This window comes from Coptis chinensis, chromosome 7 (genome assembly GCF_015680905.1).
Source record: "Coptis chinensis isolate HL-2020 chromosome 7, ASM1568090v1, whole genome shotgun sequence".
Taxonomy (NCBI): domain Eukaryota; kingdom Viridiplantae; phylum Streptophyta; class Magnoliopsida; order Ranunculales; family Ranunculaceae; genus Coptis; species Coptis chinensis.
The window spans coordinates 31,796,980-31,820,455 of NC_141462.1; the positions used below are offsets into that span (position 1 = coordinate 31,796,980).

Below are 23,476 nucleotides of genomic sequence, written 5' to 3' on the forward strand. Positions count from 1 at the left end.
CGAAGGGGAATTATACTACGATGCAATATGAAAAGTAATATGTTGAATGTCACTACGAAATATATGGAAATACTAATGTTCTTGAATCTAGATAAAGAATTAGAGGGGAATTGAATCCACCTCGAATCCAACTTAATCACCTAGAATAGACTGTTGTAATCCAATTCTTACGTTCTTATGGTAAGAATTGCTCGTTCTAATCCCTAAATAACATGGCATTTCTACCAATTATAACTAGCATGTGAGGTCGTCCACCCATTCTCATGGCGAAACACGACCTTCTAGAATGGAATAGACTCTACAATGCTTCTACACTATACAACTAAGTTTTCATCAAGGCTTCATCAACCCCTCTAATGGAGGTTTTAGCCTTGAATCATTCCGCAATCATTCCCATATTAATCTAAACTAAACATATTATCAAAATTCTAACTTTACTAATCTAAATTAAACAATAATTGAAATCTAATTAATTAACTAAGAATGAAATAATAACAAGAATTTAAACTAGATCTATAAATGCAAAATGACAAAAAATCAAAATTGAATAATAATAACTATTTTATTTATCTAATTAAATGACGAACAATCATTCAAGGAATTAAATAAAAACAAGATATGAAACTAATTAAATTAAACTAATTAAATCTAAGGAAAACTAGATCTAGAATTAATTAATGGAGGCTACTAATCTAATCTTTAATCTAGGTCTAACTATCTACCATTAACAAAGAGCTAAGCTTTTGTTTTTATACTTTCAGATCCAAAAATCGTGCATGGGCTTGGAGCCATGTTTTGGGCCAGAGAATCAGGCCCAAAACCCAATTCTTTCAGTCCAAAAAGGCCTCTTCAGCTGCAGTTGGCTTCAACAGACTTTTCGTCCACTTATGCTCCTTTGATTGGGTCAAGGCTTGGACCATTGGAAAGCTCTTTCCAAGACGGTCGTTTTGACATAAGGTAGGCTCCATTCCGAGGTCTGAGTCCAAAGATACGGCCTTGAAGTTCTCACTGACTTGTGTCTTTGTTCAAGCGTCGACTTTTCAGCTTTTGACCGGGCTTTAGAAAGGCTTTATCTTCTTGAATCTTGGTCTTTAATCACGGAACTCCTTAGTAACCGACCCTTGCTCCTTTATCTCGCTAAAGTGGCACATTTCTGCACATAATGAACTTTGAAGCCTGAAATGCATAAAAACACGTAATCAGTGTTAACTCTTAATTATTACTCACATAATTGGTCTAAAAGTATGATTATTAAGGGGTTAAAACTACAGTTTTGGGCTCTTATCAAATCACCCCCAAACAACATTTTGCTTGTCCTCAAGCAAAGATGAGAAATTAGAATAAGTGACCAAAAATGGAGTTCTATCTACTCGTTTGGCTAAGTGCGATTGCATTGACCATATCAATACAAGGCCTTAAACCACTAGGAATTCCCTAGTGGACGAAGTTATAGTCTCGTGAGAGTTTTCCAGTGAAGGTACTCACAAACTTCATCTATACTACAACGACTAAGAAATAAAACTATTGTTTCCTTATTATTCATGCTCTAAATTAACTATACCTCTCACTAGCAATGCATATAGAGTAATCAATTCAAAACCTAAGCTAATATATGCATAATAATCAATCATCTACTTAATAAACATATATACAATGAGTAATGCTATGAAATGCAAGAATAAAAGTCCGTTTATGAAACTTTGGAATAAGCGTCCTTAAGTAGGTTCTCACATAAAAGTCAAGACAAAAATCACTCGATTTTTCCACTCAAGTTTTGCTACTCCATTAATGCAAGTGGGCATACTTTACCTTACAATCTCAATGACACACAAGGAAACCTGAAGTTGATCAAACACATCTGCCACTTACTATCCCACTAACCTATTCCTAATTGAGCTAGGGAGAGGTCTTTATTAGGTGTTGGGGATTAGGAGATGGTTTAAGAAGGAAGGAAATGGATATTCGAAAGGGACAAGTCTGAGATAATAGAGTCTTCATATTATGTAACTAGAGAAAACCTTGTTATTTACTTTTTGCTTCTACACTTTGTTTCCATCCTTAGCCATATTCTTTTTCCTTTTCTTTGGCTTTTGACTCCTTTTATTCTATTTTTTGGAGTTTTTATTTTATTTCTATTTTTATTTTTCTTTTCTTTGGATGTAAACTTCTTTTCTTTATTTTTCAAGCAATTAACTAACTTTTGTTTACACAGGTTTTTCTCTTCCTCTTTCTTCCTTATTCTATTCTCAGACTTATCTAAATTGGGTAGGTTTTTTTTTTTTTTTATTTTGTTTTGTTTTGTGACCGGGTAAAGGATTTGTGATTTATGAAAGGGCTAATAAAAGGCTCAGTGGGGCGACTAGCGGAAAATATACTTAGGTCGGAATTTATAGCTATATCGATCCAAAAAGGGCCTAAATTCTCTCTTAGGACATGGTATGGTGGTCAAGCAAGTGGACGTGTGATTTCTCTATTCGGAATATACTCCTCCCTTGTGTCATTTCTCAAATGTTTCACTCATATAAGGCTTTAGGCTATATTCTCACAGGATTTGTAGAATAAGTACTCTAGCCTAGATTTCAGAAACTTACTGCCAAACAATCATAGATACTCATGTAATATATTTATAGATAGATGCAACGATTATTACCTACATATTAACCTAAGTTTCTAAAAACTATTCTAATGCAAAAGCTACGTGAGACTTCTAGATTATTAAGAGTATAGAGAAAGAAACAATACCAATATTCCTAAGTGTATAGCACGAACTTATTTATTTATATTTTTGAATTTTTGAAATTTTGACTAGAAAACAAATGCATATTATACATATCTATATCCTAACAGATGCCTTAATTACACGTGTTTCTATGCCCACCCCCAAACAAGAAGCATGCTTTGTCCTCAAAGCATTTAAATAAAGAGGGTAGGAAAAATACCATTGAAGCGCGTGAAATTCAGGAACATCTGCAAAACAAGGTTAGAACGTACTAATATAGGAAATAAAAAACCGACGCAACTCTATAAGAGTTCCACCCATTATGGGGTTAACAGACTTAAATTGCTTGGGACATAAGCAGACACTAAATGGAATTAAAAACTTACCTTATCTCCTGGACATACATATTATCTACCCAATAGCACCATGGGTCTTGTATTTCAGCGGGCATGGCAAGTCCAAGAACAAATGCTAGCAAGAACCATAAGCGGTTCCCAGCCTACGTGTGTGATCACTTCGCGAGTCCAAGCACCATAAGTAGTGCTTGGGAACAAATCTTCGAAAGACTGTTCCGATATTATTGTAGGAGATGTCATCTCGAAACTACGCTTTGGAACAGCTGCAAATGACCCAGGAACAACCCACAGAAAGCTGGAAATTTTCTGGTCTACGAAAAGTATGCAGCGCTCTCCCAAAGTTTTTTTTTTTTTTTTTTGATAAGGGAGCGAGGTGGGGGTAAGAATAGGAATTTGAGTGATCAAGAATGGAAAAACCAACACCCCACCCCCAAACAAATTTTTGAAAACAGGTTTGTAAAAATTTATTTTGAAACGTGGGTCTTTTAAGGTCAGATTCCCGAGACTTGCTAGATTACTATTTTTATAGTTTTAAACTTTTTTACTTTTTATGAATTAAGTTTAATATAAAGAAAAACAATAAGCAGTAAAGACATAATTCACACCATAGAGAAACATGACTTAAAAACCAAGAAAACATGCAAGAGTGGAAAACGTGAATTATATGAACCGTGGACTTAGGATCCGGTACTTACAACCAAACACTCCATAGGGAGGGCCCGGTTACCTGAATGGTGCATTCACCAATATATGGAAATGAAAGGAAATGCACCAAACACAAAAATTGAGTCGTTTATAGTCAGATACTCGAGACTTTATCTAAATATATGTATGAATATGCAGTTTATCATATATCAACAACCGAAATAGTTGTGGATTGTTCCATAAATAAATATCACAGAAAACATATTTAAACACAATCAAGCACCAAGATTTCCCGACGCGTGCAGCCTAGTGGAATGAAAGCGAAGTCGGATAGACCTATAACATAACCGAGCATGCACCTTATGTTTCATCTTTGAACAAGAGGGTGTCCTAGTGAATAAGTGTGGAAAAGTGAATGGTTGTGGAAGATATGGTGGATTGGGATAAGTTTTTAGAGAAAAAGCATGGAAAAATGAGGATGTGGTTTTAGCACAAAACTCATTCATGGTGTAGTTAGGGACCTGCCTCAAGTCTGAAAATGAAGGTGTCAAGTGGTTTATCCTTGGGAAGTATTTGTTTACTAGGTGGATTTTAAAAATCATAAAGCACGGGAGAAACTAAAGGATCGAAAGTGCAAACTCGAGGTTCCTTTGAAAAGGTGGAGGGTGGAGAATATTGGTGATGGAAGGTGAATGATTCTCGCCTAGAGCTCTCAAGTCCATATCATCGAAATCTTGATATACGCAAGACATTCCTCAATAGGTGGGTCAAAAAGGATCACTGGGATAGAGATTGAAAAATTCATCTTCCGTCATAGCATCAAGGGATGAATGGTTGTTGGCAAGGGGGGGACTCGCTGGTGGTAAAGAAGCGGTGCAAAAGAGTTGCAGAATTCTTCTTCGATTTTCGTCTACTACCGGGGAGTCATTGTTAAAGTCGGAATTTCGAAGGAAAGGAATTTGTTAATTTGTTTCTCCGAAACATGTTTTTGAAGTAATCTTGAGCTAAGCTCTCGATCATGCTAACCTCGCCATTTGTAGATGAATCGATATCGTGGTCCTCGCTTTTGAAAACATTTACCTCAACAGAAAGATGGCCAAAAGGACAAGGACATCGAACCATCGCGGCAGTTTATGAGCGTTGGCAGTAGCCAAGAAGGGACGCCCTAAAATGATAGGTACAGAGTCGTTAGTGACTTCTGTGTCGAGGATAACGAAGTCGGCTGGGTAGTAAAAATTTTGGACTTTAACCAGCACGTTTTCAACCACACCCTTAGGATATTTAATAGACCGATCAGCTAATTGCAATGTCATTTAGTAGGTTGCATCTCCTCTAGACCTATTTGTTTATACAAATAAAACGGGAGTAAGTTAACACTAGCCCCCAGGTCTAGTAGCGCGGTCGTCGTGTGAGAATCTCCTAAGGTGCATTGTCTGATAGGATCTAATTGTGGTCCTTGTACTTAACAATTCCATTATTTTCGGATAAAGTTGGGAACCGCTCAGGTTAGAAAAGCGCCTTTAGGTATGTTGGTCTTACGCCTAGTAGTGCACAACTCCTTAAGAAACTTAGCGTGGTTAGGTAGCTTTTTATAGCTTCGGAGAAAAGGAAGGTTTATCGTTAGATTTTGAAAACGCGTTCCTAATCTCCTCAAAGTTAGTATCCCCCGGTTAGCATGGCTAATTTATGAGGGAACGGTGGTTTCGCTTCTATATTTAGCGTATGGCTCGAATTTGATGTGTAACCTTGGCTTTCTCGTTTCTTAGGTTGTGGTTTAACCGGTACCTCTACAAGCATTGGTGTTCTTCAGGTTTCTATTTCAAGATCTAGTTCGATATCCGTGGAGTATCGATGGGGTAACTATAGGCATAGTTACTTTGTTATCAACCACTCTTCCGTAACGGAGAGTGGTGATGGCATTTAGCTCACCTACGGTTGTAGTTTCCATACTAGTATTACCGTTTACCTCAAAGGCGTGTTTGTTGTTCTAGGGTTGGGTATCGGCCCTCGAAACACGCCTTTGGTTGGGCTTTCTCTTGGGCTAACTTGTTGGTTTTAAATTATTAACGGATTGTAGAATGTGTTGGTTAGATTGAGCCATGGTTTGGAAAAGTTGTTGGCTCACTTTTATGAAGGTGTCAAGACGATCCGGTTGTGTGGGTGTAGTAGTCACGGGTGGTGGATCGAACTATCTCGCGTTGATTATTTATGGGCGGATTGTGATAGTTATTATTTACGGAACGATACCTCTATTAGCATTATAATTATTATAACTACATTGACCTTGTGCTTGACTTTGTCGAGGTTGCACTTGGTTGTTATAATTATTATAATTACCCCGATCCCGCCCTTGTTGTGGTGGAGCTTGGTTATAAGCGTCGTTGGCCTAACATATTGATTATTGTACCCTGTAGGTGTGACTTGTTGGTTATTTCTCCAACCGAAGTTGGGATTTTGTCTCCAAGGGGCGTTAGGTTCACTATTAATGAAATAAGAATGTTCATAGGCTATAGGACAGTGGGAGTCGGGATGCTCAGGACTCCAACAGAAACTACATGGATTTGAATTTACATTCATGACGGGGTAGGCTTTTGTTGTACAGAAATGGCCTTTACCTTTTTAGTGAGGGATTCAATTAGAGTTTTAAGCTCAGGATCTGATTTAACCTCAAACATATTGGTAGCCTTAAGCTGTTGAAGAAGAACTAGCCGAGCGGAGTAATCGCCACTACCCCCAATTATTATTACGCTTAGTCTGATCTTCCAAAAATTTATATGCCTCTGAGGCTCCTTTACTTAGGAAACTACCCCATTCATTATGTCTAGGACTTCTTTATGGTGGTGTAGAAGTCCTTTGAAAAGGCACGAACTAACGTGTCTTTTGCTAGGTGATGGTGTGGACACTCTATAAGAAGATCGGGTGAAACGATTCCAAGCCTCGAAAATGATTTATGAGGATTCTCAAAAAAGTGAATCTTGGAAAGCATTTCATCCGCCTTCTTAGGGGTGGGTAAAAATGTTCCATAAACATTTGAACAAGTTTGGCCCACGAGTCCATTGAATTAGCGCTTTGGGCAGTTAACCAAGCGCAGCCTTTATCAGCTAAGGTGAAAGGGAATACCCTCAATTTAATTTGTTCACACCAACCGTAGGAGGGATGGTGGAATGTTGTAAGGACTTGTTCAATCCTACGATGTAGCCGATAAGGTTTTTCATGGTCTAAACCATGAAAAACGGGTAACAAATTAAATATATTGGGGGGATGCGAGAAATCCCCAATCGGGTCCGCTAGAACGATGCAAGATTTAGGGCTATCGCTCAAGGCTTTATAAAAGTCAGAGAGAGGAGTCTCTCTTTCTTCATCCATAATATCGGTGGTGTGTGTGAAATAATAGCTAAAGGTGTAGTGGGTGGGAAACTAGATAGACTTGTTTCTTGACGTTGCGTGTAATTCGTTAGTTGTTTTTCTTCGACCGGACCTTAATCTCATGCAAGACTAAATTAATTTAACTAAACATGCAACACTCCAAACAATTTCGATATACTAGTAGAAACCTCTAACGGAGACGCGAGGTGTGGAAGAAAGGAATACCGACAAGGCCCTTGCTTCGCTTTATGAATAAGCGTCTTGTTTACGCGTGTTCAGTGTATATAACAAGTTAAAACACTAAAAAACTTGAAAATCGAAATGATTAGTCTACCTACGAAATGAACGATGATTTCAAAACGTAAGTAAACTAAAACTAATTAACGTGTCTATATTTATCAAAGATATTTGTTTTCTACTCTTGAATCTATTGAAATATAGTGGAGTCACAAATTCGTTCCACTCCTAGTGCTCTAGCATGGAATGTTTTCTAATCTAATTAGTCGGTCTTAAGTCTAATGAGAGCTTTACGAAGGAGAATTATACTACGATGCAATATGAAAAGCAATATGTTGAATGTCACTATGAAATATATGGAAATACTAATGTTCTTGAATCTAGATAAAGAATTAGAGGGGAATTGAATCCACCGAATCCAACTTAATCACCTAGAATGACTGTTGTAATCCAATTCTTACGTTCTTACGGTAAGAATTGCTTTCGTTCTAATCCCTAATTAACATGACATTTCTACCAATTATAACTAGCATGTGAGGTCGCCCACCCATTCTCATGGCATTAAACACGACCTTCTAGAATGGAATAGACTCTACAATGCTTACACTTTACACTATACAAAGTTTTCATCAAGGCTTCATCAACCCCCCTCTAATGGAGGTTTTAGCCTTGAATCATTCCACAATCATTCCCATATGAATCTAAACTAAACATATTATCAAAATTCTAACTTTACTAATCTAAATTAAACAATAATTGAAATCTAATTAATTAACTAAGAATGAAATAAGAACAAGAATTTAAACTAGATCTATAAATGCAAATGATGAAAAATCGAAATTGAATAATAATAACTATTTTATTTATCTAATTAAATGACTTAACAATCATTCAAGGAATTAAATAAAACAAGATATGAAACTAATTAAATTAAACTAATTAAATCTAAGGAAAACTAGATCTAGAATTAATTAATGGAGGCTACTAATCTAATCTTTAATCTAGGTCTAACTATCTACCATTAACAAAGAGCTAAGCTTTTGATTTTATACTTTCAGATCCAAAAATCGTGCATGGGCTTGGAGCCATGTTTTGGGCCGAGAATGGGGCCCAAACCCGGTCTTTTCGAAAAGGCCTCTTCAGCTGCAGTTGGCTTCAACAGACTTTTCGTCCACTTCTGCTCCTTTGATTGGGTCAAGGCTTGGACCATTGGAAAGTTCTTCTCGCTAAAGTGGCACATTTCTTGCACATAATGGACTTTGAACATTAAAGCTTCCATTGTCGTAGAATTTCATCACCAAATCCTTAGAATAAAGCCCTCCATTGGCATATAACAAACTCTCCCATCCTCTAGAGTGAATTTAGGTGATCAAAGAATGGAGCAAACATCCCGTTTTCAAACAAATTTCCAAAAAATTTCCACACAAATCCGTCATTTTCGACCATTTGCTGATCTAAGAGGGAGGATGGCTATGGATTATTGATGAGGGGGAATTGGGATGATCGGCGGAAGGAAATTTTGATCGGGCACTGTGAGGGTCTCTAGCGAGACTGGTTTTAGTGTATGGGCCTATCTCGATGCGAGGTGGCCGAGAGGGGCAAGATCCGGTTTTTTAGGGAGGCGAATCGTGGAATAGTGGCGATGTTATCGGGTTGGTTGGGTTTAAATGGGCCGAGAAATCGATATTTGGGTTGGGCCAAAATTTTTCGAAGCCCAAATCAAGCCTAAAGCCCGATTTAAACCTAAAAATCTAAATGCGTACCCATGACTTCGTTTGGGCTCGAATTGGACCGAATGAGATATCGAAATGATCGGCACGAAAAATTCTATCAATTGTATGAGTCATTCTTGAAAGTTTTTTTTTTTTTTTTTTTTTTTTTTTTGAAGGAAAGTGTAAGGGTTTTATTTACATACAAGGGAGATATCGTGAAAAACACCGAATGTCCGGGAGTCACCATCTTAAATCATAGACATCTGTCATGTCGGGCTCGAGTTTAACCCAATCCAGCCGGTGTGGCTTCACCTCTATGTATTATGGGGTTAGGGCGGATCGGTACCATCCTGGACCGCGGCGCTTCGGTCTAATAAAATTGCCCTTTTACATACATTTATCCTCAAACCGCCACAAGTGACTCAAAGTAACCAATTCTAGGGTTGGTCGGGTGGAATCCATTGCCCGTTTGTGTTCCAAGTATGCAACATCCGAGGTTTGATTACGAATCCCTTTGTGCAAAACTTAATGCAAAGGGAAGAGGTAACAAAATAAACATATTTACAAGGTGAGTCTTTTAACGTTAGATCCTCAAGACGAATTGAGTCTTTTAACGTCAGATTCTCAAGACAAATCGAGTCTTTTATTGTCAGATTCTCAAGACGAATCCCATCACGTAGGAGAAACGGCGGCGGCGAAGATTATCTGCGGTGGTGTTAGACAAAAGTATACCTTAAACTGGCTAGTATCGGATAGGAAGTCAGAGCCTAGACAGAAGGGTGTTTGGCAATGCATACACCATCCCATCCTTCGCGCACGTCGTAAAAGAACTACGACCATTCCCTATTCGTGATGAGTGAGACTTACACCAAATGATTAGCTGAAGTTCGCGAGGTAGAGAGTAGAAAAGGGAAGAAAAGGAAGGAGGTGAAATTTTAGGTACCCATCGTTTACCGAAAAGCACGTTTGCTCGTGTTGCAGAATACATTTATACTCCGTTCTGTAAAAGAGTTTTTGTGGACTAAGGTTCCGGCGCTTGCAACCACACACTTCAAAGAACTTTTGGAGATCATAAGATAGAAGATGGCCCGGCTACAAAATGGCGTACCCTCATATAGAACAAGATTGAATACGCCAAACGAAACATCTAGTCGATTATATCTTGGGTTCGAAGAAGAGTCATTCAAACATCGGTAAGCGTAATTGCGTGGTAATGTTTTAGGCGTTGTCCATTGACTTGAAATTCATTTGTTATCTTTTGGATTAAGCAAAGAGATTGCCCCATAATGTTTCACGGTGACCTGATGAAAAGGACCGGACCATCGTGTTTTCAATTTACGGGGAAAGATGTGTAATGCAGGTTATCTGATTAAAACTTTTGGTGATATTGAAATTCTACGCAAAATGTGCTTGTCGTGCACTCTTTTCATATTAGCTTTGTAGGATTTGAGAGATCATAAGCATCACTCGAATCTCCTCAAGCTCATTTAATTTGTTTTAAACTTCTCACCTGCCTCGATGATATTGTAATTGAGGCTTTTGATGGCCCAAAAGGCACGATGCTCAAGTTCAACCGCGGATGACAAGGTTTTCCAAAACAATGCGGTAAGGAGACATCCCTATAGGTGTCTTAAATCTTTGATTCGGTATGCCCACAAGGCATCCGATAAGCGGAGAGAGACGATCCTTTCTTGATGGGTTGACAGTTTTCTCGAGAATAGACTTTATCTCTCTGTTGGAGACTTCCCTTGGCCACTTTCGTTTGTGGGTGGTATGGAGTAGCAACCTTGTGAGTAACTCCATATTTCTTCATTAAAACCCAAAAATTTTGTTACAAAAATGTGTACCCCATGATGATAGCTTTGGGAACACCAAAGCGAGAAAATGTTTTCTTTACAAATCTCACGACGGTCTTATGGTCATTCGGCGACATCGAGTGCCTCAATCCATTTGGACACATAGTCAGCTGACTAAAATGTATAGAAAACCTTGAGAAATAGGGAAGGGTCCCATAAAATCAATGCCCCAAACATCAAAAATTTCCACAATCAATATAGGATTTAGGGGCATCATATTTTTGTTTGGTAATTGACCTAAGTGTTGACAACGAATGCAAAGCTACACAATGTTCGTGTGCATCGCGAAAAAGGGTAGGCGGTAAAAACCACATTGTAACACCTTGGCGCAGTTTTCTTTCCCTTTGAAATGACCTCCATAAAGATTGTTCATGGCAAAAGGATAATCGTCGGTGTGTTCCCCGGTCGGGAATGAATGACGAATGAGTTGGTCGGAACAATACTTAAAGAGGTAGGGTTAAATCCGAAATAATATTTTACTGATGGATAAGAACTTTTATGATCGGGGCGTGACCAAAGGAGGGACTTCCTCAGTAACTAGGTAGTTAACGATATCCGCGTACCATGGAGATGAGAAAATAGAGTACAAGTATTCGTATCTGGGAAGGAGTCACTGATAGCTTCAGAATCACTATCGATGTCACCAACCAGTCTTGATAAATGGTCGGCTACGACATTTTCGGTTCCTTTCTTGTCTTTGATTTCCAGGGTGAATTCTTGTAAGAGAAGGATCCAGCGTAACAATCGTTGTTTTGCGTCCTTTTCGCGTAAGTAAGTACCGAATTGCGGCATGAATTAGGTATATACTATGGTCGATGTTCCAACTAGGTAGGGGCAAAACTTATCCAAAGCATAGACAACAGCTAGGAACTCTTTCTCAGTTGTGGTATAATTACGTTGAGCGTCGTTAAGAGTTTTACTAGCATAATAAATGACAACGGGTTTGTCGTCGCGTCGTTGGCCTAGCACGGCACCAATAGCAAAGTCGCTAGCGTCACACATCAGTTCGAATGGTTGAGACCAATCAGGGGGTTGAATAATAGGAGCGGTAGTCAGAGCGGTTTTTAGTGTATCAAAAGCTTGTTTGCAATTGAAATTGAAGTCGAATACTACATCCTTAAGCAGGAGATTGGTTAAGGGTCGAGCAACTTTAGAGAAATCCTGAATGAATCTCTGTAAAACCAGTAGTGGCCTAAAAGGCACGGATATCCGGCTATGCGTGGGAAGGGTAGCGAAGAAATTTTAACAATTTTAGCCTTATCAACCTCTATCCGTCTTTTGAAACAATATGACCTAGAACAAGTCCTTTGGTAACCATGAAATGACACTTCTCCCGATTGAGTACGTGATTTTTTTCTCTTAACTGGCGGGCCAATACTTTAGAGAGGTTGGATAAGCGATTCGTCAAAGGAATTTCCGTAAATGGAAAAGTCGTCCATGAAGACTTCCATATAACGTTCCACCATATCACTAAAAATGTGAAGCATGCGGCGTTGGAAAGTGCACGGGGCATTACAAAGACAAAAGGCATTAGATGCGTATGCAAAGGTTCAAAGGGACACGTGAAAGTTGTCTTTTCTTGATCGGTAGGGATCGATGACAATTTGGAAGTATCAGGAATAGCCATCAAGAAAACATGTAGTAGGCATGACCGCTAAAGCGTTCTAGCATCTGGTCAATGAATGGGAGAGGAAGTGATCTTTACGAGGTTACGGCATTAAGTTTGCGATAGTCGATGCAAATTCTCCATTTCAAAGGAATGCAGTGGAGATGCACTCACCACTTTCATTTTGCACAACTTGAATGCGGACTTTTTTGGGAACAACGTGGGCCAGGACTAACCAGTCACTATCCGAGATAGGGTATATGATCCCCGCATCAAGTAAACGTAGAACTTCCTCTCTCACTACTTCTTTCATAGCAGGATTAAGGCGGCGTTGTGGTTCTCGTGATGTCTTTGTGCCATCATCAAGATGTATACGATGCGTGCATATGCTAGGGTCTATTCCCTTGATATCATCTAAGGACCATCCGATAAGCGGGCGGTGTTCACGAATGACATGGATCAACCCGTGTCTCTCGATGCGATTAAGTGGCAGAAATTATTATAGGGTGACTACCATCGGGATCGAGATATGCGTACTTCAAATCAGGGGTAGAGGTTTTAAATCGGAGTTGGAGGATTGGGGATCAAGGATTCGTGAGGGATCATCTCTTCAATGGAAAAAGCGAATCGGTCTTACGAATTAGTTTGCAACCGAAGCATTAGGGTCAAATAGTGGTCGCGACTCTAATAATGCATGAACATCCCTTATATCACGAGTCATCGTCAAACTCGGATTATCAAAGAAAGAAATTGGTGTATCTCGCCCGGGGAAAAGAGTTTATGAAATAATCATGTTCGGACTATCAACCAAGTTAATCTCGCCCTCCATTATAGGATCGGAACCTGTTTCATTAATTTGAACCGCGTTGAGTTCGGCCGAAAGGTTCGAAAAAAGACAATGTCATTGAACCGAATCGACAATTTATGAGGCGTTGGCGGTTGCAAGGAAAGGGCGTCCCCAAGATGATAGGGATGGAGTCACAAGCTATTTCGGTATCTAGAATGACAAAATCATGTTGGATAGTAAAATCTTGGACCTTTACTATAACGTTCTCTACTATGCCTTTTGGGTATTTGATGGAAGCGATCCGCGAGTTGCGAGTCATATTGGTAGGTTTCAATTCATGAAGACCTAACTGCTTAAATAAGTAGTAGGGAAGTAGGTTAACACTGGCACCTAGGTCTAAAAAGTGCGAAGCGGTATATTTGTAATGGCGTGCATGGTACGGTTGGTTGACCTGGAACAGATCTTTTTACCACACCATTGGTAGTGGTAATCGAGGGAGCTTTCGATGAGGAACGCTTGTTGAGGGACATTCATGCGTCGTTTGGTGGTGCACATGTCCTTCAAAAACTTGGCATGCTTGGGCAAATGCTTTAGCAGCATCTAGGAAAGGTAAGTTTATGGTCAAATTTTTGAAGGTTTCACGGATCTCATCAAAATGTTCGGCCGTGTTTGTTCTTTACCAAAAGGGCGAGGAGCGGAGCTTTGGGGACGAAATCGGCGTATATAGGGATCGATGGCGTCTTTCCCTAGGGGCGTAGGTGTAGATTTTGAAGGTACAACCGTCCGTTATAGGTTGCGAGGTAGGAGTTGGAAGGGCGTCGGTCGTGACTTCCGTCGATTCCTCGTCGGCATCGATATATTATTGTCGATGGTTGGCCCGAGCGAAGAGTGGTAATGGCATTTACCTCACCACGGCTTTGATCACTAGGTCTGGTGCATTGTTGAGTTCAAAGGCGGTGTTTGTGGAAACTTAGGGTTTGGAAGCTGCTTGGCGGGGAACCGCCACTTTTGACTTTATCTGAGCTAACGGCTGAAGAGGCTGTTGGATAGAAGCTAGGATTTGATTCTGTTGATTCATGTATGTCAAGGGAAAGTTTCAGCCGTTTTATCGGTGTGGATTATACTAAAGGAAGCGGTAGGAACTAGTTCGCGGTTATTATTCACGGGTTGATTTTGGTAGCCATATCCTTGACTAAGCGGGAACAAGGTTGCGGTTGTTTTGGTACCCTATATTTTGCGTTGTTGGGAAAATTACTTTGCCCTTGCTGAAATTGTGGAGGATTCCCTTGGCGATAGGAATTGTAGTTCGCGGTGGTCATTATAGGAACGTTGTTGCCACGAAGGAGCTTGTTGTTGGACGGGGGTGCCCAAGCTAAATTCGGATGTTGTCGCCAAGGTGCATTAGGAATGTTGAAAGCACAAGCCTCTTGAAGGTTGGGGAGGACACTTTCGTATACCAACGGACGATAAGAATCGGCGCTTTCGGGACTTAAGCAAAGAGGGCATGGGGGCATTGGCGGCATGACTGTTTGGGTTTTGTTCATTTACTTGTACCGAAAAGAGCATCGACCTTTTTGTTTAGGGACTTCGATTAGAGTTTTAATTCGGATCGGGTTTGACCTCGAACATAGGCGTAACCTTGGTAGGAGTGTCTTTAGAAGATCTAGAAGAATCGGTGTTTCCCGATTGGGTGCCGTGAGGCTGTTTCTCAAAGAAAAGTGTATGCTTGATGGCGCCCTTGTCCATGAAACAACCGCCGTTCATGATATCTAATGTTTCCTTTTGATGGTCGAAAAGACCATTAAAGAATGAAACGGACTAATACTGGTGTCGAGTTGATGATGGGGACATTCGAGAAGTAGATCGATAAATCGCTCCCCCTTCCGAAAAGGATTCACAGAAGTCTTTGGCGAAAGAATTGAATCTTTTGAAGCATTTACGTAGTTTTCTTCGAGTATAGAACTTTATCATGAATGCTTGAACAAGTTTGGCCCATGTGTCAATGGATTGCGGGCGCTTGTCCGTGAGCCAAAACTGAAGCTTTTTATCGGCTAAGGTGAAGGAAACAACCTAAGCAAGACTTGTTCGTTAGTAGCGGTCCGGATGGCGGAAAGTGGTGACTACTTGTTGCATCCGGCGAAGATGATTGTACGGTTTTTCATGGTCAACCCATGGTAAGCGGGTAACAAACCGAAAATGTTTGGCGGAATCTGAAAATCACCTACAATAATCGCGTCGAGTTTAATGCGAGGAAGCGGGTCCTTTCTGTAAAGGCAAATATAGAAGTCGAAAGGGGTTTTCATTGTGAGATTTTCTTCAGCCATAATTAATGGAGATAATGGAAGCGGAGATGTTTGGCGAGGTTGATTTACGGAGGAGGAGCTATGCCTAGGAGATAACATAAACAGTTGTTTCTTGTATTTTCGACGATGATATGTAAGTTCTAATTCCTTATGTTTACGGACCGTAGTCTCATACAAATATGAATTTTATTTTAGTGTTCATAAGGAGCGAATAATGACTGGAGTTTTAGGAGGAGTTGAAACACGCCTTCCGAAATACATTGCTAACTTTCGGCGGGGAAGCTAGGATAGCGATGTGAATATTCCAGCAGCCGTGTCTCCCGAGAGAATTGAGGGAGGTTGTTGTTCTATGCTATACGTTCCTTAATTAGGCAACCTCAATTTTTTCAAGTTTCCTGGCAGCGATGGAATAGGATGATTTATGATGGTGTATTATGCGGGGTGTTATTAAGATGATTTAGATGAAAATTTTTAATTACTATAATTTTTTTTTTTTTTTTTTATTTTTTTATTTTTTTTTTATTTTGGTTTACGTAATTAGTGTATTATGGAGACGTGATTACGAAATATGCAATTAAAAACGATAAATGCCAAAATAGAAACTAACTAACATATACTAGTTTCTTGAGAAAAGTCCACCCATGCAAATCTATATTACCTATCGTGCAACTATGTGTAAGTTATAATGCGTGAGCTAGGGGAATGTCAAGAACGAACTCATGCAATTGAATACCGTAATGCATTGAATTGATGTTACATACACATACAAAAATATTCTAAGCAGGTGGTTTGATGCTACGCATATATCAAAATATATTGAATCATATTAATTGTGTTCTTGGTTATGTGATGGCGAACCACCTTTACATGCCAGAGTTCTCATTCAACATACAAATATCACGAGGTAAAACAGGTTATAGCAAATAATATCCTCGACAAAGTTTGAGGAGTTTAAGAGTTTGAAACACCAAGGGCCCCAGCGATTCCTCGTATAGCGATCGACTACTCCCAAGCTTATGCTTACTAGAAAAACAGGACCAAAGAGCCCAAAAGAGTCTTGAAAAGGAAAGTGGCTGTACACGAAAACCGGGTGTTGATACTCGGGTTAGTTTCAGCGTGCTTACTAATTCAGTCTCGTCCGAGACTCTTTTTGTCTTTTTAGTACTTCAAATTCCTACGAATTACTTAGGCTGTGCTAATGAAAATAAACAAAACTTGGCTCCGCGGTTATTTGTTAGTAGAAAAAAATTACGGTAAAAAGTTAGTATTGTAATGAAATGAAAATTAAAAAGATGATGAGGTAAAGGGAGGGGTTTTATGGATGTATTCCGGTTATTACGTTAAGTCGAGTCCCCGGTCTTGGCGCATGCCATTTGATCTAGCGCTTTTTACACCGCGTTATTTGGTTTTGGTTACTTATTTCCTTAAGTCCAGAGGTCCAGTCCAAAGTCGAGGTCCGCAGTCAAAGTCCAAAGTCCAGCGTCCGGTATAGTAAATGCGTTTTAGTCAAGTTACCTTACTCACGTGGGATTGGTAGGATAGGTCGAGTAAAGGGATCGTCCAAACCTTAGGGCTCGGATAGGTTCACAATTTGGAATTACAACTTAAAGTGAGTAGGATTTTAGGTTTCTTTTTAGTTGGTTTTAATTAAATTAGCGGTAATGTAAATTACTCACGGTGATTAAATATAGGTAAACAAAATGTAGAGAAACAGGGGAGAGAGTTAATCATGCTCATGCAAGAATCATTTTTCAACAGTTTTTATTACTAAATCACTACATCTCTAGTTAGTCTCGTTTTGGAGGCGGCGTCGAGTATTGATCCCTAGTGCATGCCCCACATCTCTAGGTTAGCATTTCACTAGCATAAGGAGTTTCGATAATACCTCATCTACGGTATATTATTTCGCTCGGGCACAAGTTCACATCAATTTGGACGAATTGGAGGCTGTCGACACCGGAAGAGTCGTAGCGGGAACATTTTTAGATTAGCGCGAAGCTATCTGGAGAACATCGGCACTCAACTTTATGCAGTCTCGATCATTTTGGGATCGGATGTTAATTCTATGCCTAATTCCTAAGTAGTGATTCTAGAATATTAACGAGTCAATCCGGATTTTTACACGAAGCGGCATAACCCTCCCCACGGGGATTAGCTCATCATCATAGAAGGAATAATAAAACTTCTTTGTATACATTAAAGTAAATAAATGCGGGGGCAGAAATTAACAAGAAAAAGAAAATGGCTATTATTAAGGGTAAAATAACTACTTGTATTAAAATTTGCTGAAATAAAAATGATGAGAATAAAGTCTTGAAAGAAACTAAATTGGCGGAAGCTAAAAGCATGAAAATCTTTGAAGACCTTAATAATGAAGGCGAAGCCTTCATATATATAAACAATACAAGAGTGACCCGTGAATATTTAAGATTTTGTTCTTTTGCTAATTGAATGGTTGAAACCAAACTTTGTTTTCAGCGGTTTTAAGTTTTTGTCCTTTTGCCATTTTAATGTTTTGTTTTAGCTTATGTTAATTCAAACCACGGGTTTGAATTGATCAATGTCTTCTTTCTTGACAGATGGTATCAATTTGAAACCATCAATTGCCACCTGCCTATGCTGACTCATCATGCCTTACGGGCCCGCAGAGTGTGTCCACTTAGTGTGTGTCGATGCTTAAATTGGCGTTTTACTACTTTTGTCCTTTAGCGAAGTACGTCGCCGGTCGCCATAGCAGCTTCACTATAGCGTCGGCACCTAGATTTACCCGATTTGAGCTTCAAAGTTTCACGCCTCTTTATATGTGGGCCCTTCCTTGACCGGTTACGTTCTTTTGGAAACCCGGCTCTAGTCGGGCTTTGTTTGGGCTTCACGGAGATTGGCGGGAATTCCAAATATTCCGTATTCTTGTACTTGGCGGCTTCACACTTAGCGTCGGCACCTAGATTTATCGATTTGAGCGGAAGTTAGGTGCTTCTTCATATGTGGGCCGTCCCGCGACGGTTCTCATTCTTTTGGAAACTCGGCTTCCGCGGGGGTCGAGTGGGAAACTCAAATATTCCCGCATTCATTGTACTTTGATGCACGTTTTATCACTATATTCATTTAAATTGCGGAAAACGCAAAAGTACGAAAATATAATTATTACATGATTATTAAACACATAATCGACCAAAATGCTATGTCTCTCGGGGTTTAATATTACAGTTTTGGGTGCTTATCAATGAGTTTTAAGAATTTTTTCAATATAATTGTCATGTAGCAAATCGATAGGTAAGCTAGAATCATCTCCACTACAATTTCAACCTTGAAGCCATTGGTGATTCACAAGTAATCACACATTTGTATATAACATAAGTAGAAGAAAGTAAATTGTCAACATTATGAATAAAGCGGTTATCTGGAGTTCAAATAAACATCAACCAAAATATTTTAACTAAAGTGTAACACTTGTAGCATAGATTGGAATTGGTAGGCAATCCAAAATAATGCCAAGTAAAAGAAGAAAATACAACCAATGCAAGTCTATTCCACTTTATCCTATAAATCATTGAGGGAACACCATTTATAACCATCCAAGCTATTTAGTATGTATTATCATGGACATATGTAATATGAAAAACACCATGTAGTATTAGACAAACTACTTTAGCGGAATGTAGAGGTACTAACCATGATCCTAAAACAACAAGATTCATATCGTCTCAACTACTTCTTCATAGAATCTTATTCTTAAGTTATGTATTGCATACAAAAGATTTTTCCAGTAAAGTCATATCACACAATAGAAAGAATATATAAAGGGAAACATGCTACCAATCAAACACAATGGGAAGGTTTTACAAGTTAGAAACAAAAAATATACAGAGCGGAATTGGAAAAGTTGTACCTAGCCATCACTGGGTAGCATGAGTAGATCGAGGAAGTTGTACCTAGCCACCACGTGGGCTTTGGACTTGAGGGTCCGTGGTTCCCACCCCACTTAAGATCTTTGAACAAACATGAGGCATGACCAAAGACTACTCAGCCTGCCCCCATGTGTTGTCACAGTGTAACACATACTATCCAAATTGTCGTTATATCAGGGGAAATTAGACAATAGAAAGGTCCTTTAGTAGAATGTTCCCAAGTACCTGAATGAATCCAAAGACAATAAGCACTAGAAGAGGGCGGAATAGAATCGGGCCAAGGAAACTGAAATCACGCCCTTTCTTTGCAGCCCAGAAAGTATAAAGAGTTAGGCTTATGACAACCACTGTCGTCAGAATTGCAGCTTCCAAAATTATCTTCCCTACGTATGGTGGCGACATAAAAAGTTATTACTTAACAAAAAAAAAAAAAAAAAAAAACACACACACACACACACAGAAGAGATAATCATTTGTGAATCCAACTTCCCATAACAAACATTCTGAAATGTGGTATGTGCAAGTCTGCAACTCATTTTCCAGTCTTCATAAGAGAAGCACTCTTCCTTTAGGATGAAACTTATCCTAGACCTCTGCTTCACTAATCAACTAATCAATAGTCATTTTAAAACCAGATGTAATTGTTCTCTTACTTATATCGTAATTATCATCGTAAAGGTAGAAGAATTATCGAAGACACATGAAAGTCGAGAAACAAATATACACCCGCCTAATATGTTACCCCGCCTCGACCACATCGAAAAATAGGTAACATATACATTACTAATATCGATCTAAAGCATTCAAATCTTTGTACTTGAAAGTCGAAACATAGCTTTTGTTTGCAATCCCCACGTATAGCCATTGTTACGACCAAAAATCCCCTTTGTCCCCCTTTTTTCTCCCCCTCTTCTATCCACTCATCTTATTCTTTTTATACTGCTGACCTATGGGCCTCTTCTTTCGGACCTATGGGCCTCATAGGCCTAAATAAGGCCATAACAGATAGTTAGAGCTACTACGAGCTGCGTAGTGTCTCTACTCACAACTTAGTTCATTGGGAGAAATGAGACTAACCATGGAAGTCTCATTATTTCGCTAAAGGTAATTGATTTTATTTATAACAAATGAATAGGCAGAGTACCTCCTTTCCTTGCATAGCTTTCTGCTTCAAAATTGACTTCCCTACATGTACTGGTGATCATGCGCCAATCTGTCCCAAGTAGCCCTTGACTTAGATTATTTTGGAAGGCCATCACTGCTACAGTTGAGTTAGATTCAACCCAAAATGTTTCTTCTAACCCATATGTAATGCTTTCTTAATTCTTAGAGAATAGGCAGAGTACCTCCTTTCCTTGCATAGCTTTCTGCTTCAAAATTGACTTCCCTCCATGTGCTGGTGATCATGCGCCAATCCAGTTCCAATTAGCCCTTGACTTCTAACGCACTTGATCAAATGCTTTGGAAGGCCATCACTGCTACAGTAGAGTTAGATTCGACCCAAGAAGTTTCTTCCAACCCATGTGTAATGCTTTCTCAAATCTTAGAGCAATGTCTTGAGACTAAGGAAGAAATAACAAAAAAAAAAATGGTGTTGGCAAAAATCTTCGAATCATCACCCGAAACCGAAAAGTTCCTCTGCGAAAGACTACTCGACCAAACTCAACCACTATTAGAACGTTTTAGAGCTTTGTTCTCACTTCATAATCTGCGTGGCTCTAGACTGCGTGAAGCACTTATTCTTGCAACTAGAGATTCTTCAAATCTGCTTGCCCATGAGGCAGCGTTTGCGTTAAGTCAAATGCAAGATGCAGAAGCAGTTCCTGCTTTAGAAAAGGTTCTTCATGATCTTTCTTTTCACACCATTGTCTGCCACGAGACTGCTGAAGCTCTTGGGGCAATTGGTTTGGAAGGTAATATTCCCCTTCTAGAAAAGACATTGGTTTCAGATCCTGCTCAGAAGGTGAGAGAAACATGTGAGTTGGCTCTTGAAAGAATATAGCAACAGAAGAATATTTGTCAAAATGAGGATTCAACAAAAGAGGTAGCATCACCATTTCTTTCTGTTGATCCAGCCACACCTGCTTCTTGTTGTTCTTCTGTAAATCAGCTAAGGGAAGTTCTTCTGGATGAAGAGAGAGGCATGTATTAGCAATATGCGGCTCTCTTTGCTCTTCGAAATCGTTGTGAAGATGTAGTTGTCAGTGCCATTGTTGATTCGTTAGGTTCTAGAAGTGCTCTTCTGCAACATGAGGTAGCATATGTCTTAGGCTAGCTTCAAAATAAAGCTACCACTGCTGCCCTTTCTAGAGTACTTAAAGAATGTTAGTGAGCATCCGATGGTTAGACATGAAGCAGCTGAAGCACTTGGATCAATTGCAGATAGCCAAAGTGTCAAGCTTCTTGAGGAGTTTGCAAAGGATGTTGAACCCATTGTCTCCCAAAGCTGTGAAGTTGCTCTCAGCATGTTGGAGTTTGAAAGATCTGGAAAGTCCTTTGAGTATCACTTCATGCAGACACCTCGGGTGCAATAGCCTGCTCTATCAGACTTCGTTGCCTTGCCTTTTTTTTATCAGTCAAATGGCAGTAGTGTGCCATTTACTAGGCATGTGTCAACCAAATTTAGCTAGGTTGAGTAATATGCGACTTCGCGTCTATCCACCCATGGGACACTTGCAATTGATTTTCATATTGGGATTATTTTTAAGTGCCTTCTTGAGAGGAACTTTTCAAATGTACTCTTCAACTTTCTCCTTTCGTGTGATTAATATGTATAATGTCGTGGGCAAATATCGTCGCCCCAATATTCCAGCCCGAATATTGTGATATATCGATAATTGGTATAACAGTTTGTATATTGCAGGTTTAAGGCGGGAAAAAGAGGAAGAAGAAGAGAATGGACACGCGGCAGTTAGTTTAGTGATTGGTTAAGGCTATTCTCAAAGCACTATATAAATACTAGAAGGAGAAGAAAAGATCCATTCCAAAATCATTACACAAAACATCTGTAAAAACTAGAGCGAAGAGAGAGAGAAAGAATATTGTAATTGCCATTATTACTCAATAACAAAAACTCATTTTCAGTTCAGTTCGATCTTTACTTATCATCTTTAGCTTTTCATTCTTGTTAATCTTAGTTAGTTTCTCTTCATCACTATATTGGCGTCGTCTGGGTTCAAAGACAAAGATCGATTGTTTTGTCTTTCATTTCTTTTTTCTTTGATCGAATCCGTTGATTGAAATCTTGGTGATAAAGAGTAACTGTGTGGTAAGGTCAGTGAAGGGTTAAAGAAAGTAATCAAGATGCCTACAAAACGTTCTACAGCAAGTAAAGCAATGATGGTAAATGAGGGAAGCACTTCTCATGCTGCGTCTAAGAATGAGGAGCGAAGAACTCGGAGATCAACAAGTAGAATGATAGAAGAAGTAGAGGAAATACAAGAAAAAGAGGTGTCGTTGAAGGCTTTGTTGAGAAGAATGGAAGAGTTGGAAAATCAGAATAAAATTTTAATGGCAGAAAATAAGGCTGTAAGAGAAGTACATGAGAAACGTGTGGAAGACGCAATGTATGAAAAAAATGGAGAGGCATCAAGTTCTAGCACTCTAATAGTAAGAAAAAGCCATATCGAGAAAGTGAGAAGAAGCCATCATGAAGAAGTACAATCAAAAGCAAGATCGACACCAAAGGTGGTGCAAGAGGAAGAGATAGAAGCACCGATTATGAAGGAAATGGTGCAAGAGATGTTACAGAAGCAATTTGGAGACCAGTTGCGGGAGAAAGTCTCAGCTTTGGTACGAAAGCTGGCAAACGATGTGAGTAGAAATCCATTGAAAAAAGAGATAGAAATGGCCTCATTACCCCCAAAATTCAATCAGTTCGAGGGGACCACCGATCCCATGGATCATCTTTTTAGCTATCGACATCAATTCTTAATTTATCAGGGTACCGAGTACTGGGATACGATATTATGTCGATCGTTT

General features: G+C 39.3%; 1 long non-coding RNA gene and 1 pseudogene across 1 annotated transcript; one reads left to right on the top strand and one right to left on the bottom strand.

The window, feature by feature from the left end:
- Positions 1-19,286: 19,286 nt before the first annotated feature.
- Positions 19,287-19,552, bottom strand: LOC147487136 (uncharacterized). The gene is made up of 2 exons (XR_015201563.1): positions 19,520-19,552; positions 19,287-19,476 (listed from the first exon to the last, which is right to left on the bottom strand). It is a non-coding gene; the product is annotated as an uncharacterized LOC147487136 (long non-coding RNA).
- Positions 19,553-21,083: 1,531 nt separating this feature from the next.
- LOC147487137 (deoxyhypusine hydroxylase-B pseudogene) lies at positions 21,084-22,241 on the top strand (annotated as a pseudogene).
- Positions 22,242-23,476: the final 1,235 nt, after the last annotated feature.